Here is a 16,656-nt window from a genome sequence, read left to right as displayed (position 1 = left end):
TGGTAGGTGCATCTCTGTCGTGACCTTCTCGGTGAGCCCTGTTCCTGTCGACCAAACCCTGGACGAGAATGGATCTCGCGTCAAAGCCTGGCCCTCTGGGGTCGACTGGAATCCTTCGCCCACCACTATGAGGGCGCCTGTCATCTTGCTGGCGAGGCACATACGACCCGCTCCTTGGGGGAGGCGTGGGCACTCGACGTCGATCGTCACGATCGACTCGGTGATCATACCGCTCATGGTTCCCATACTGGTGACGCCGGTCTCCACGTCCCTCACGCCTCGGGGGCGATCTCGGGCTGTGAGCCGACTGGACTGTGTCCGCGGCAACGGATCTGCTGTGAATCCTGTTCCGCGACTGAGAAACAGCGGAATTCTGATCTCCTGCTGCTCGGAGTAACGCTCTGATCTACAGCAAGGCTCTTCCAGCCTCCGACTGGGAAGGCTCGGCCAAGTTTGCCAGGCACGCGTCCTCCAAGGCACGAGCCTCGGGGGTCTCTCCAACGATAGGAGTGTGCAGTGCATCCATGTTCTGGCGGCGAAGTTCTTCTCTCTGCAGCAACGTGAGAGGCTCGGGAAGATACTCCTCATGGAGACGCGGCGAGTCACCTCCACTCGCGCCTCCGTCGGTACGGGGAAAACCGGGAGGACTGGGCGGTCCATCGACCATCAGAACTTCCGCCTCCGGATCGCTGCTGTCGCACTCGGATGCGGTCTCTGCGGAGCCGGTCGAACAAGCCGTAGAGGGATTCGTCGGGCTCAATCACCGTGACTTGGGGGGTGGCCGACTAACGTGCCACCGCGTGCCTCACCCACCGCTGAAGTCTCGACCGACCGGAACGCTTGCACCGGCGGAAACAGGGAGTGAGGACAACACAGGAGCCGACCGGTAGGGGGTCGACGGTTGCCGCAGGAGAATGCCGCGGACGCACGCGCTAAAGTGCATTGCCCCGCGAGCAGGGAGTGTGTCCACATCAAGAGGAGCCTCCCGGAGCCAAGCAGAGTCGTCAACGATGAACGTGAGCGCGCCGAGACAGATCTCGCGGCCCTCCACCGAAACTCCACCGAAAACCATGATGATTCGGGTCGGAAAAAAGTCGCAACTTCTCCAACAAATGCTAAAACACCTGCCCCACGGTGGGCGCCAACTATCGTGGTTCTAAGACTGACAGTAGTGTAGGGGGGTAAGTATGGAGAGGCTAGATCTTAGCTATGGAGAAGCTGTAAGCACGCAAGGTTTACGAGTTCAGGCCCTTCTCGGAGGAAGTAATAGCCCTACGTCTTGGAGCCCGGAGGCGGTCGACTGGATTATGTGAATATGAGTTACAGAGGTGCGAACCCTTGTCTCGGAGGAGGGGGGTGGCTTATATAGAGTGCGCCAGGACCCCGGCCAGCCCACGTTACCAAGGGTTCAATGTACATTAAGGCGGGGCGTTACTGGTAACGCTGGTAATAAAATGCTATGAAGACCATAAAAGCTATTCAATGACCGACCGTTAGCATGCGGAGTGACTTTAGGTCTCCTGGGCGTCGAGTGTTTGGGTCTCGGTCGAGTGATGCTTCTTGGTCGAGTGTCTTCGAGCCTGTCGAGTGGGACACCTTCAAGTCGATTGAAAGGTGATTTCTTCTAGAGATGTCCTTGGGTAGGGCAGTTAGGACAGGTCCATGACCCTACCCTAGGTACATAGCTTCATCAGCGGTAACTGCGTCCCGTGGCCGAGGATGACTAGGTGGACGGGCCGGAGGTAGGAGGTCACTCGAGGATTTTTGTTGGTAAGAGCATGTACAATGGTTGATAAGGTAGTCTTATCTTAAGTTTGCCACATATGCAAGTGGTAGTAGTTTCTTGGCATTTTAGTGGTTTCTTGCATTATTAGAGCAAGTACAATAGAGCCAAGTCAGCGGGCTATAAGAAATAAACTACTACTACATGTTGGCTATAAGATGGGCTGTAGATGACATGGCACTGGCTTATAGCCAGTAGCTAGCTACACTATTAACCATGCTCTTAGGGGTTTCTTGTAAGGAACAATGTACGTACTACTAGAGACAAAAGGCGATTCTAGGTTGCGTTGTACTCCAACGAGTACTACTAGTGGTCGCGGGAGTGTATACCTCGTTTTGTGGGTTCGATCCCAGCTGAACGGACGGCGGCCTTTTTTTAAAAAACAGTACTACAACACTTTGCTGCGAGCCAATATTTTACACGGGTAGTTTGAGTTTGAAGTCAAATGGACGTGCGGCCCCACAATCTGGGTGCACTGGATAGCCTAGCCATGTGAACGGATTTTCCTTCCCAGCATCCCATGGCTCGCGTGGTCTCCCTAGCCGCACCTCACTTGCAGCTTCCAGCTAGTAGCATATTTAAACTAGCGCCTCCCAATTAAGCCCGAGGAGCCGGAAAAGCCTGGCGGGGCATTGGGAACTGTGCAATATGGCTCTGTATGTAAAGTGCTCTACTACTACTACTCTGTAGCTTGTGGCGTTGCATGCATGGACTTCACTCCATTATCGGCTCTACTATAAAAGAAATTCCTCTTGCCGTGTTTTTTTTTTTGAATAGAGCACCGAGAGTACCCACTAGGCCACTACGTAGGTGTACTTCCCATGCATTGATAGTACAGCAATGGTTCTAGAGAACAGTAGTACCCTCCACTTCCAACTGTAGCTCCTTGGCCCTGAGATTCAAGAGTTCAAAATTGGTGCACTATACAAGACTAAACTAGAAGTACAGTACATCGCACTACTAGTTGAGAAAAGTAGTACTAGTACTGCTACAGTACGAGTACGTACTCCTCCGTCACATAATGTACGATGTTTTTTGACACTAGTTGGCATGTACAAAAAATGGCAAAAACATACCAAAAATTTCTTAATCCACGCCAAAAACTACTACCTAGTGCCAAAAATTTCTTACTAGTGCTATTATTTACATTAAAATGCAATCCCATAACATTCCATAATGCTAGTACTAGTACTCCATGGTACCAAAAACTACTTCCTAGTGCCAAAAATTTCTTACTAGTGTTATTATTTACTAGTGCTATTATTTAGAGTAGTAAATAATAGCCTCACCCCTTCGCTGAGGAACGATCTACAGTTGGAAGGGACGAGGCCCTGCGGTTACTACGCTCTTATCTCCTCCACGCCAGTTCCCCTCCCCTGAAGAGAAGGCAGTTCATCGCTGCTCCAATGGATTCGCCAGGCGGTTCTCCTCCTCGTCGGGGCTGGGAGACCTTGGATGACGATTCTCTGGGAGAAATCACACGCCGCTCCGACGTCCTCACCGCCACAAGACTCGGTGCTTCCTGCACCAACTTTTTCAAGACGCTACTTAAACAGGCTTGGGAAAAGGCCATGCTTGTTTGTCTTCCATGCATCCTCGAGGAGAAGGTTCTTCTATGGGACAATTCTTCGAACAGTCCACCGCTCCCTGGCCATGCTTGCATGTTGACTCCGCTAGAGTTGACGACGTGGAGAGGTAGTCGGATTTTGTCCGATGAGCAGGTCAGTAATGGAGTTTGATCATGTAGTACTTAGTTATTCCATTTCCATCCCGTAATTTCTCCACTGCCCACCATCTTATATATAGGTCTGGGTCGGTGCCAACGAAGATTGGCTTGCATACCTCCGGCCGGATACCACCATGATTTTGCACAACATCCACAGTAGTGCGGCCGTTCCGGTAGACCCCTTCTCCACCATTGGGATCGGCCTTCCGGACTGGCTGGGCAAGAATACATATGATGATGCCTACATGAGATTGAAGAAGATAGCAATTGCGGACCCACCGACAAAGCGATGCGGCAACGATGATTACTATCTTATCACGGTGTTCGACATAAGGATTGCCATCAATGTAGGAGGCAGTAATGGCAGAGGCTGGCGCATGTTGGCGGCGGCAGATTTGTACCCCTACACATTCGAAGACGCCGTGCGCCATCTAGGCCGCATCTTCGCGGTGACAAGCCAGGGGACTTGCTTCATCTGGTTGACATCCTACGGTACGGGAGATTACAAATGGAATGCACAAACAATCATTTGCATCCCTAAAGGTACTCTATTATTTTGCAGGGACCAGTCATCCCCCGATCAAAATAAGATCGCCGATCCTGGATGTGCATTTGCATTCGCGATTCGGTCTAACCTGGAACCTTGTAGCTGACTTTGGCATATTGGGATCAACTATCTTAGCAGTTGTTACCCATGGTACCACTGATGTGCAAGATGGTCACATAATCTACCACGATCGGACCATCACCATCTACCCATGGTACGGAGCAAAATGAGTGAAGTGAGCGTAGAGGCATACGGATACTGTAGAAAGGAAGTCCTCGCGATCCATTTATTCCCCATCTCGGTCAAAGAGAACTATTCAACTAGTCTCTTCTCCCTTCTCTCTTCTTCTTCCTCCTCTCTTCCCCATCGTCGGCCGCACACCATTTACCCTCGCTCACTGCTCGCCCGCCGGCGCCATCTTCCTTGGTAGCTCACGCGTACCATATCCCCCTGCTCACTGCTCGGCCACATGAGGAGAAGCTTCTTCGCTCGCCCGCCCGAATCCACTTCCCCGCTGGCTAGCAGGCACCGAAAACCCCAATGGCAGAACCGACTGACACGCAGAGCCGTGATTGGAATTCCCTCCCTGATGTTCTCTAGGAGAAGATCTGTAGTCATATGGACCTAATCAACACTGTCCATCTGGCCACATGCTCGGTGTCTTTGTACCATCTACTCATCTGCAACCGGCCGGCTCTTTTCAAGACACCCTGCTTGCTGATGCCCGATCCTCGCAGGTGGCCCAGACACCGACTTGACGATCCTACGGAGGTTGCCATGGTGCCCCTTGACATGCTACCACTACCCATCCACATGTGCTTCATGCGCGGCCACTACTGGGCGGGCATGAAGGCCAACTGGATCGTCCTCATCCACCACACCGGTAGTTTGTGGCGTCTCGTGGATATCTACACCCAGCGAGAGATCACCCTTCCATCGTTGGATACCGCCACCATCGAGCCTCTCGGCCCACCGGACACTCCTGCCTACTACGCACGAGACGCGTCAAGCTTTTGGCTCGACCTCTGTTTGCAGAAAGTTGTAATCTGCAAAGTGCCCACACCATTAGAAGACTACATGGATTACAGGCTCATTGCCTTGTTCAAGAAAGGATTAGTCTATCTGGAATCCGGTCGCCATACATGGTTATGGCTCATCATCAATCCTGTTGAGGAAACATTTCTATCTGATGCTATAGTGCACGACGGCATCATTTACGCGGTCGACGCACAGATTGGCTACCTATATTGGTGGAATCTATCGTCGTGTAATTGTTCTATCTCATCTCATCTTTACCATATGAATATGACTTCCTATTCATTTGTTACAAATTTAGAATGCATAGCATGTCTATAACCACATCATTGCTATATGTTCCTCTCATTTCCTAGATTTTTATGACCACACATGTTATTATTAGAGTTGATATGAGAACAATTGGCATCTAATGATTGTTACAATACATATTATGAGCATAACATCATGATTGCTATATGTTACTCTTGTTTACAGGATTTTTATAACAACGCATGTCATTGCTTAGAGTTGATATGAGAACAGTAGTAGTAAGTGCTATGGTAGAATATGAGTAGGCGCTGTCATAGCTGTTTTCCTCTCATTCTTACATGATGTTTGAACCATGACATATTGCTAGAATATGAAAGCCATTGGCTTATTTTTTTAACTTGGGGTATGATTATGACCACGGCATTGCAATTCTCTGTCTATGATATGTGTCACTGTTATAATAATCTTAATTCCACACATACTCTGAACATGATTGTTTATTTTTGTCCTTTTGGTATCAAATTTGAATTGTTGCAGCAGACGCAAATGCGCTGGCCTTCATGATTCCAGGACCTGGAATCATACCAGCCGATGGGTGGTGGTTTATCGCTCGTTCAGCTGACGGCGGTCATTTGATGCTCATTCGCACGTACCAAATTGACCAAACCATTACATCAAACCACATGCGGTACAATGCATGGGGCGTTCGTGACATTGATGGCTATGGCTGCTTCGTGTTCGAGAAAGATCCCAGCTCCGTTGGGCCAGGCGTATTCAACTGGAGGCGGGTTTATAGCCTCAGCAACCACTCCTTGTTCGTCGGGCTCAATTATCTGATCATCCAACCAATCATCGATCATATCACCGGTGATGATTACTGTGTTATGCAACTTCCATTCACGAGGGGGCTGTGTTTACACATCATACCATGGGTTTCATGAATCACCATATCCAGAGATTCGTCGACATAGCTTGTCGCCAAATAATCTTCAGTGTGTGAAAGGCATCAAGCTTCCATGCGATGGATGGCTTTTGCAAACCCGACATGCGGCGATGCTGTTAGGACCCCGATTCCAAGTCACATCGATCTAGCCGGTAACACCTCATATCGCTTTGCGGCCTCACGCACGGTATCCCCACGGGTGTCGCCTTACCATGACCCGGGCCGTTTGCGCCTTTTGGCTCACGTATATGATAGTGTCGCTAGCATCCATATGACAGAGAACCCGGGCCGACATGGCTAGTCGTGAACCCAAAGCGGCACTAACCTATGGGAACAGGCATACCTGAATCACATTGAGCATGTCGGTTAGCAGCGTGTGAATCCGGGCTGGAGCACTGGGCTAACAGGACTCCGGGAACCCGGGCTGTAGCAGGCTAGGCAGGACTCCGGATGTCACCGCGTGACATTTTCCCAAAGGGACAGACACAAGAACGAAGTGAAACACATGCCGGCCAGTCAAGTGTCCTGAGTAGTAGTGCTGGGGTAGCAGGACTCCGGTGAACCGGGCTGTAGCGGACTAGTATGGCTCATGGAAGCACAAGACTACATTTCCCCATAAGAGAGGCTACCAAGGATAAACCACTAGGTTGTCGGATCCCACACATACCAAGCATTTCAATCATACACACAATATGCTCGATATGTGCACATACAACATGGCATCACAACATAACTCTACGACTCAAAGTATTTATTCATTAGGCTCCGAGGAGCGAGATGTTACAAACATGGGTCTCATGACCCAACATACAGAGCATACAAGCAACAAGCACATGCGGAAGCTTAACTTGTCTGAGTATAGACAACTGCAAATGAAGAAGGCTAAGAAGCCTGACTATCTACCGGATCCTACCGAGGGCACAAGATCGTAGCTGAGGTATCAAGCTAAACATCGAAGTCCAGGCGGAACTACTAGCGAGACTGAAATCTCTCTGCAAAACATAAATTAAGCAAACGTGAGTACAAAGGTACTCGGCAAGACTTACATCAGAACTAAGCTACATATGCATCGGTATCAACAAGGGGGGGTGGTGGAGTTTAACTGCAGCAAGCCAGCTTTTACTCAGTGGCTAACCTAAACTACGATTGCAAGCAACTCTTTTGAGGTGGCGCACACGAGTCCACATATTCACCATTCAATACACTACTATGGATCCACTCTCGTCTACCTACGAGAGCACCATCCACAGTACTCATGCTTATCTTGCGCATTTTAGAGTATCCACTTTCACTTGTCTATGAACTGTTATAGGCAACCCAGAAGTCCATTACCGCGGACACGGCTATTCGAATAGATGATGTTAACCCTGTAGGGGTGTACTTCTTCACACACGCTCTCACCACTTACCGTCGTTTACACGACATGTACTCGGCAACCTTCAAGCGGAAGCCCAACGAGGGTGTCGGCCACGGCCTACCTAAACACTCAAGTCTCTAGTCCAGGTTTATCGCCTATCCAGGTTCCATCCACAGGGAGTCCAGCCGAGGTTTCCACATACGGCCCCGAACGATGTGTACAGGGTTCCGAGACACCAAACGGGTGCCCGACATGCCCGGCCACGGTTTATCTACCGCAACATAGCCCACCCCTAGGGTCAGCGCTACGCATGACTGCCAACACATATCCTATAAACACCAGAAACTAGTTGCAACTCCTGGACAGAGGACAAGGGTGATCAAGAAGCCGAGAGGGTCCATTGGTTTTGGGCCCAATGCGTGGTAGTAACTGTTTCATGGATCACAAACACAGAACTCAGTTCCTGAGGACGGTTTCAATGAGACAAACCACCATGTACTCCTACATGGCCTCTCACCGGTACCTTTACCAAATCGTGTTCACACACTTAGCTCACACACTGTAGGACATGTTTACACACCTCCGGTTCATCCCCGATGAATCAGACCTGACACAACTCTATGCAATAGCAGGCATGACAAACACGCATGAATGAGTAGGCACATCAGGGCTCAAACAACTCCTACTCATACTAGTGGGTTTCATCTATTTACTGTGGCAATGACAGGTCATGCAGAGGATAAGGGGCTCAACTACCGCAGTAAGTAACAGTTGAATCGTTGTTGTCCTAATGCAGTAAAAGAGAGCAGGAGCAAGAGAGTGGGATTGTATCAGAATGAACAAAGGGGTTTTGCTTGCCTGGCACTTCTGAAGATATCATTGGGTCTTCATCAGTGTCAACGATCACAGCGTCGGTACAACGTCTATCGAGAGGGGACAAACATCGACAACTGAGAAAGAACTCAATCAACACATGACGATATGCAACAATATGATGCATGCTCATGACATGGAAAAATGAGTGTGTTTTGGCTAATGCAATAGAAAGTCATTTTAATTGAAGTGGAATTCAAAATTATATCAAATTCCAACTCCAAACCTATTATGAAATTTGCCCTAATCATGTTTCATCCTAATCAGTGAGGTTAACTTGCTCAAACATGCATGAAAATGCTACAGATGGATTCCTTGAATTTTTCTGATAATTTTTCATATATAATTTATTTCATTTGGAGTTACGGTTAAATTTCTATGATTTTTGGAAGTTTTGGACATTTTTTGAATTAAATAAATCATTTCTGATTTATTTAAAATCCAGAAAGCATTACTACGTCAGCGTGACATCAAAATGATGTCATCAAGTCAATAGCGTCAGCCCAGGTCAAACCTGACGCTGGGACCCACTGGTTAGTGTCTCAGGCTGATTTGGGTCTATGACAGGTGGGACCGGTCAACAATGACTTGACCAAGTCAAAGCTGACACGTGGGGTCCACACCGATTAGCACTAATCTGAACAGAAATTAAACTAATTATTTTTTGGCGCCGGGGCCCACACGGCAGTGGCACTAAGGTGTTAGTTAAGGCGTCATTAGAGGCTAATGACATTGCCACATCGGCTTCGCCGGAGTTAGGCCGCCGGCGATGGCCAGGCGCAGCAGAGGTGCTCGGAGTCCAGCTGTGGTGCTTCGTTCAAAGCTTGGCTGGGCTCTCTAGAAAGCTGGCGCGATGGTGCGTCGAATGGTGGTGGTTGTCGGGCCTGGGACGGCTGGAATCGACGCCGGCGACGAGCCTTGCGGCTGCTGGAGTTCGGGCGAGGCCGAGCTCGTTGCTGTAGTGGCCTAGGCAGGGCAGCGCTAGCACCTACGGCTCCTACGCGATGCGGGGAGTGCAATGGGCTCAAGCCCGGGACCATATGGTCACCGGAGCACCACCGGCGACGAGCACGGGCGGCAGCGCGGGCGGGTGAGCGCGGTGTAATCGCTACGACACATGGGGAGAGAAAAGAAGAGGATGGGGGAGGTCAGTGGCTCACTGCGGGGCGGAGGAGAAGGCCAGTGGGCTCGGGGACGCGTCGGAGCGGAAGCACGGTCGCCGGCAATCTCGGTGACCCGAGAAGGAAGAAGACGTCGGGGCGGTGCTCCGAGGCTCTTCTCATCACGTGGCTCGGTGGAGACGGCGTATGGGTCAACGGCGGAGCTCGAGGTCACGTCGGAGGGCACGGGGAAGGCTGTGGTCGCGGTGGTGCTCATCGGCAGTCTCGGCGCCCACGAACAGAGAGAAGGGAGGAAGCAGAGGAGGGAAAGAGGTCCAGGGAGAGAGGGGAGAGGATGAGGGGGTCGGGGGGGGGTGCGTGGCGGCTACCAGGCAGTCGAGGGGGGGGCATGCATGCAGGGAGGAGCCAGCGCGGCTCGCCGGCCATCGGGCACACAGCTGCTTCTCCTCCTGGCAGGAGGAAGAAGACAGTGCTGCCCCTGGTGGGCCGGGTTGGCTTTGGCCAGTAGGCCACTATAGTGGTGGGCTGCACGGTAAGGTTCCTCTTTTTTTTATATTTCCTGTTTTCTATTATTCTGCAACTTTGTGGCTTTATTAAAAATAATTAGATACTTCCAAAATTCACCAAACTTCTCATGCTCACTGTATGGAATAAACCCAACATGAAACATTTCAGTTTGGGATTATTTGGACATTATTTCTTATATAACAGAAATAATTCCAACCCAAATATATTATTGATTTAAATCAAAGGCCCAAATAAATTATTTCTGTTAGTCCCAAAATATTGGTTTGAATTTCACCTCATGCCAATATTTTCACAGAATAACAGGAACATTTTCTTGGACTCATTTGATGAGATTTAAATGTTGGTTATTTTTAGGGGTTTTCTGAGGCTTGGAAAATTCCTCAATTCAAATTTCAATTGAATTTAAACATGATGCAGCAACCAAACTAGTCCAAGGCCAGGGTAAAGCTAGGGATGTGACAGATGTGGTTCATGCCAACAAAAAATATGGACAACTTGATTTGTGCTGATATCTAGACTGAGCCATGTATTCTGCTGCTATAGCACGACCCTCTTTTGTTGGATATTATGTACTGTTGTTAGTTTGAAGCACTCCTCTGGTTTGAAGGGTAGATACCTTCCTGGGATCAAGTGCATCTGTACTCACCTGCGTAGGATGTACTTATAATGATGATGGAGATGTTGTGCAGAAGGCATATATATATATATATATATATATATATATATATATATATATATATATATACATAAACACTATTCTGATCACGGGATCAGCATAATATTCTGACCACAACATGAACTTCCCGAGTAACGCGCCTGACCTTCCCCGAGAACTAGGTTGAACTTCAGCTAAAAGGTGTCCAAATGGGCTTGCGATATACCTTTGGATAGCTATGGACATCAGTATCATTACCCAAGTTAAAATTTTGGCAAAATGTAAGCGGTTTAAGAGCAGTTTTGAAAACCGTTTTTTCTTCATACAAAAAACGTGAATCGTATTTTCGATCACATTTTTAAACCGTTTATCGGAATGAGGCAAATAATATGGCGTTGGAAAGCTGCTGCAAAACCACTCCTTCCACATGTTGAAAGTTTTCTCTAATTCCCTGCGGTTAAAGAGTAATTCGGGAAATCGTAAAAATTCGTAAACCGAACACCCGAGTTTGTATTTTTGACGCCATTTCTAAATAGCTAATCCAATTGAGGCAAATAATATGGCATTGGAAAGCTTATGAAAAGGTGCTACTTTTTTATGTTAATTTTTTTTTCTAATTTTGAATGGTTTAAAAGTAATTTAGAAAATGGTACAAGTTCCACCGAGTTCGTATGTTTGAGCTAATTTTTTAACCATACGTCCAAATGCAGCAAATGATATGGTGTTGGAAAGCTTGAAGAAATGCGAAACTTTTTTGTATATATTGTTTATCCTAATTCAGTATGGTTTTATGTCAGTTTTGAAAATGGTTAAAAACATATTTTTGCCATAATTTCTACAAACTTTATCGGAATGGGGCAAATAATATACCGCTGAAAAGCTAAGGAAAATGTGAAACTTTTTCATGTTCATGGTTTTCTCTGATTCCTAGCCGTTTTCAAGTAATTCCGAAAACGGCGGGATCATGCGTTCTGCCTTTATCGCGAAACAGATTCTTCAAAAATGCACCGTGTGAAGAACCTGGACTTCTCGGCGCGTGTACCTGAACTTCACTCTGTTTTTCACGTGATTTTTTTGCTTGTAGGTTTCCATCCACTACTCGTAGCTCTCCATCCACTCACCGGAATTGAGCAAGTGATATACCGGTGGAAAGCTGCTGTAAGCACTTAACTTTCCCGTGTTGATCGTTTTTTCATACTCGCGACGATTTTAAAAGTTTTTCATCTGAAATTCACTCAGTGTAGTAGGTGAACTTCCTGCTGTTTTCAGTTGAACTTCTGTGACGTATTTTCATTTGTAATTTTCTCATCCATTCGCTAGTGTTACACAAATGTTATTTCCTTTTGTACAAATCTCTCTCACAATAATTTTTTTGATTTTCTTCGACGAAGGACATGAACTTATAACAACAAAACTTTTTGCCTTTTCTTTTTTTTCTTTTTTTAATACAAAATGCACGTCGTGTATTACATGAACTTCTAGCAGTTATCAACCTGAACTTCTCTCGGTTACATGAAAATATTTGAGTTTTTTTATGAATTTTAATCTTATTTTTCTTAATCTTTTTTATGAATTTTGAAGCGCTCTATTTTTAATAGTTGAACTTCTTGTTATTTTATTTTTGAACTTCTTGTTTCCATTCTTTAATAACGAGGAAAATCTGAGTTTTCTATAATCATCGAACTTCTCCATCTTTTCAATATGGACTTCCTGGTTTTATTTCTTAATCCTTTTTTATGAAATTTTGAAGCGCTCTATTTTTTTCAAGTTGGACTTCTTGTTAATTTATTTTTTAACTTCTTGTTATTTTATTTTTGAACTTCTTGTTTCCATTCTTTAATAACGAGGGAAATATGAGATTTTTCTATAATCATCGAACTTCTCCGTCTTTTTAATATGGACTTCCTGGTTTTTTTTCTTAATATTTTTTATGAAATTTTGAAGCGCTCTATTTTTTAAAGTTGAAATTCTTGTTATTTTATTTTTGAACTTCTTGTTTCAATTCTTTACTAACGAGGAAAATCTGAGTTTCCTATAATCATTGAACTTCTCCATCTTTTTAATATGGACTTCCTAGTTTTATTTATTTTAGTAATGGAAAAAAAATCCTACTTTCTGATAGACATCGAACCACACCGTTTTTAAATTTGAACTTCTAGGTTTATTTTAATAGAGAAATCTTTTTTACAAAATTGTTTGAGATGCTTTTTCTAATGACCTTTGGGTTTTTTTGGATGAAAGTTTTTGTTATGTGATACCTCTGAACTTAGTTTTTTCTAAAACATGAACTTCATGTTCGAAAAGCAAAAAATTACACAAGAATATACATGCACAGTACAACACCAATCTGTATTACACACAACACTATGTGCTGGTACACTATGTGCAGGCATTACACACAATACTATGGTCATCTTCCACAACCGCGGCGGTGGAGCAGGACGACGCCGCGGCCGGGCGTCGCGCGTGAACATCAAACTCTTTTTTTATTACAACGTCTTCCTTTATTTTTTTAGAAACATGGAAATATGATTTTTTTTTTAAACTATTTGAAGTTTCAACTTTTTTACAATTTGAAATTTTCAAAATTTTCTAGACGGAACTCAAGTAAATTTTTCCATAAGCCAAATACAGAAACAATCAAACAAAAGAAGGACATAGTTTCAATTGTTTCCTGCTTGTTTCTATACAAACATTTTTCATATAAAAAAAGGCATACTGTACCTCTCATTCCTCACCACACTTTGAACAGAAAAAGGTATAAGAGCACATATTTGGATGGTTTGTGCTCCCTCGAGTTAGGAGGAATAACTACAGAGAATCAAAACTGAATGTTTTTATGTTTGTACTTTAGCCAAACGAAACCACCTGCCCCTTTTGAATTGCTTGGTCAGCAGGATAACACAACGGACATCGATAGGCATCCGTGCTCATCTTTTTTCTAGTTTTTGGTGAAGTTCGACTTGGTCTGCAGGAGAAGCACGGACGTGCTCATCTTTTTTCTAGTTTTTGGTGAAGTTCGACTTGGTCTGCAGCAGAAGCACGAACGTGCTCATCTTTTTTCTAGTTTTTGGTGAAGTTCGACTTGGTCTTTAGGAGAAGCACGAACGGGATCACCGATGGCTGTGCCAGAAGGAGACTATTCCTTCCTTTTTATAGAATTTCACATGGGGAAATTAGGAACAAGACGCTAAGAACTCTGCTGCTACTGTAGTTGACCTACTAGTAGCGTACGAATTGAACTTCAGTTAAGCTGCTTTTTGCTGCCGAGGAGACGACGCAGCTGCCGGTGATGCACTGCTTGAGTGGCGTACCATCGTTTTGCCGCTCTATCCAGCCGCAATTCTTGTGAGTTGTTGTGAAATGTCAAAATACATACAAGTAGTAATATATGAACTTTTGGGGAAATAATAAATGAACTTCTAAAATACATTTTTGTTTTCTCACATAAACAAAATAAGAAATAGCATGATTTTCTCACATACAGGCAGCTAATGTTTTGTAGTACACAACAGCCTGAACCTGAATACCTGATGCACGCATTGAACCTACGAACTGAAGAAACCGGTATACGCCGCCTCACCGCCTGCTCAGTACGCTAATGCAAAAAAAGGTTCTCTCCCTCGACCTCGATCTACTTCCCCTTGAACTTGCCATTGGCGTCGGCCTCCTTGGAGTCCTTGGAGTTGAGCATGTCCCGGGCCTCGATCCAGATGACCATGCCGTCGGCGAGCTTGATGAAATACGGGTCGATCTTGCCGAGCTTCTCCTTGACCTGCTGCGAGAGCGAGATGTAGCACTTCTGCACGGTGTCGCATTCCTTGTTAGCTTCACGACCTAGAAGAAGGGGATGATGTCCTCCTGCCAGAAGATGCCCTTGTACTCCTTCAGGTTCACGAACGGGTTGCTGGCCTTGCTGTGCCAGATGTAGGGCAGCCCCGTCTTGACTCCAATCCCAAGGTGGTCGCAGATCACCTGCACACATACACAAATTATTCAGTAAAAGTTCAGTACAGCCGGACCAAACTCAAAGACGATGTGTGTGTTTAGTTTAGTTATAGTTACCTTGACGCACCAGTCGGCCACATGTCGTTGTAGCGTCCGATTGGCTGGCCGTCGCCCATGAGGCCGAAGTATATGGGCGGGCCGATGAGCTCGCGGTCGAAGGCCAGGTTCATGCCGCACGTGGAGGAGGAGTAGGAGGGCGCGCCAGAGCAGAGGGCAGGCTGCCCCGAAGGGGAGGGAAGGTCGAGATGGCGTAGACGGAAGTTCGCGCCGGACGGGAGGGAAGGGCGCGCCGCACTGCACCACCGGGCGATGGACGGTGACATCGCGGCGGCCGGATGGGGGCGGCGGACGGATCTCACGGTTGGGGCGGTGGCTGGATCCTGCGGTGGGGACAGCGCCACAGCCGGATCCAAGGCGTGTGGCAGAGTTGCAGCTGGATCCGGGGGACGGTGGCGGCGGGGTTGTAGGAGGAGACCGGCGGCGGGACCCATGGGCCGCGGGGGCGCTCTGGTGGCGGGAGCGCGCTGGGGAAGAAGGGGCGGCCGAACCTGGCGTGGTGCTGGATCAGCTCATCGGCAGCGGCGGTAGGTGGCCGGAGTTAGGCGCGCCGGCGGGATGTAGGGCTGCGGTGGTGGATCGGGAGAAGTTCATCGGCGGCGGCGCGATGCCGTGAGGAGTGTGCAGATGGGATCGGGAGAGGGTAGTGGAGGGATTCGTGGGAAGTGGGTGGGGTGGGTTTTTTTCTTTGACCGGTCGGGTGGGTTTTCTCAGGAGTTCGGGAACGCCTCTTCGGGCCCTATATAGGGCGTGCCATGATCCAAATAGTTATTCTAATCCTGGGATTAGAATAGTGCTACTCTATATATATATATATATATCAATTAGGCTTCAAGTGCGTACTTGTTAGTTAAACCTATGTATAAATTGTGACACTAAATACATCTAGTAAGTAGTACAGTAGCAGTACTAGTATACGTCGGTCAAATTATTCATCATGTCCACACATTGAATTAACGTGACAACACGCTGCGTGTGAGGTGACACAAGAATCCCGACGGCGTGTTCGGGTATTCTGGACTTCAGATTTGGAGTACCACTTATCTGTCGAAATCTTTCATCATTCACTTAAAAGAGTCGATTGATCATACATTGAGAACCATATAACTGGAATTACCGATGCAAGTCGAAGAAGGATTGGCCCGTGCTGCCGGCTGGCGTCAAGTTCGATCCCACGGATCAGGAGCTGATCGAGCACCTTGAAGCCAAAGTGAGTGCTGACAACACGAGATTTCACTCTCTCAACGATTTGTTCATACCAACCATCGACAGCGAGCACGGCATATGTTACACCCAACCTGAGAAACTTCCAGGTAAGACACTGATCGACCGTCTACTTGCACAAACATATTCCTTTGTTTATAGCTCTATTTTTCTTTTTAGACGCGGACCTGGTGAAGCAATTACAATTTGACAGTTAATAAAAAGTGAAACAAGTGACTGCAACATGCCAAAGATGTTATGAAAATGCCAACTAGGTGCACTAAAACATGTATTCCACAATACTGCAGGTATCACACTGAGTGGTCTAAGGAAGCATTTCTTCCAGCGCAATTCTAGGGCGTTCAAAAGGGGCGCGTGGATGCGTCGCAAGATACAGTCGGAGTGCGGCATGCACGCGATGTGGCACAAGACCGGCAATACCTTGCCGGTGATGGTCAACGGCCGGCAGACGGGCAGCAAAAAAGGTTCTGGTGCTGCACACCAACAAGAACTTCGACCAGCAGAGGACCAACTGGGTGATGCACCAGTACCACCTTGGGGACCTGGA

This window comes from Triticum aestivum, chromosome 6A (assembly GCF_018294505.1).
Source record: "Triticum aestivum cultivar Chinese Spring chromosome 6A, IWGSC CS RefSeq v2.1, whole genome shotgun sequence".
Lineage (NCBI taxonomy): Eukaryota > Viridiplantae > Streptophyta > Magnoliopsida > Poales > Poaceae > Triticum > Triticum aestivum.
The sequence above is the reverse complement of the archived record's forward strand: the minus strand, read 5'-3'. Positions refer to the sequence as shown.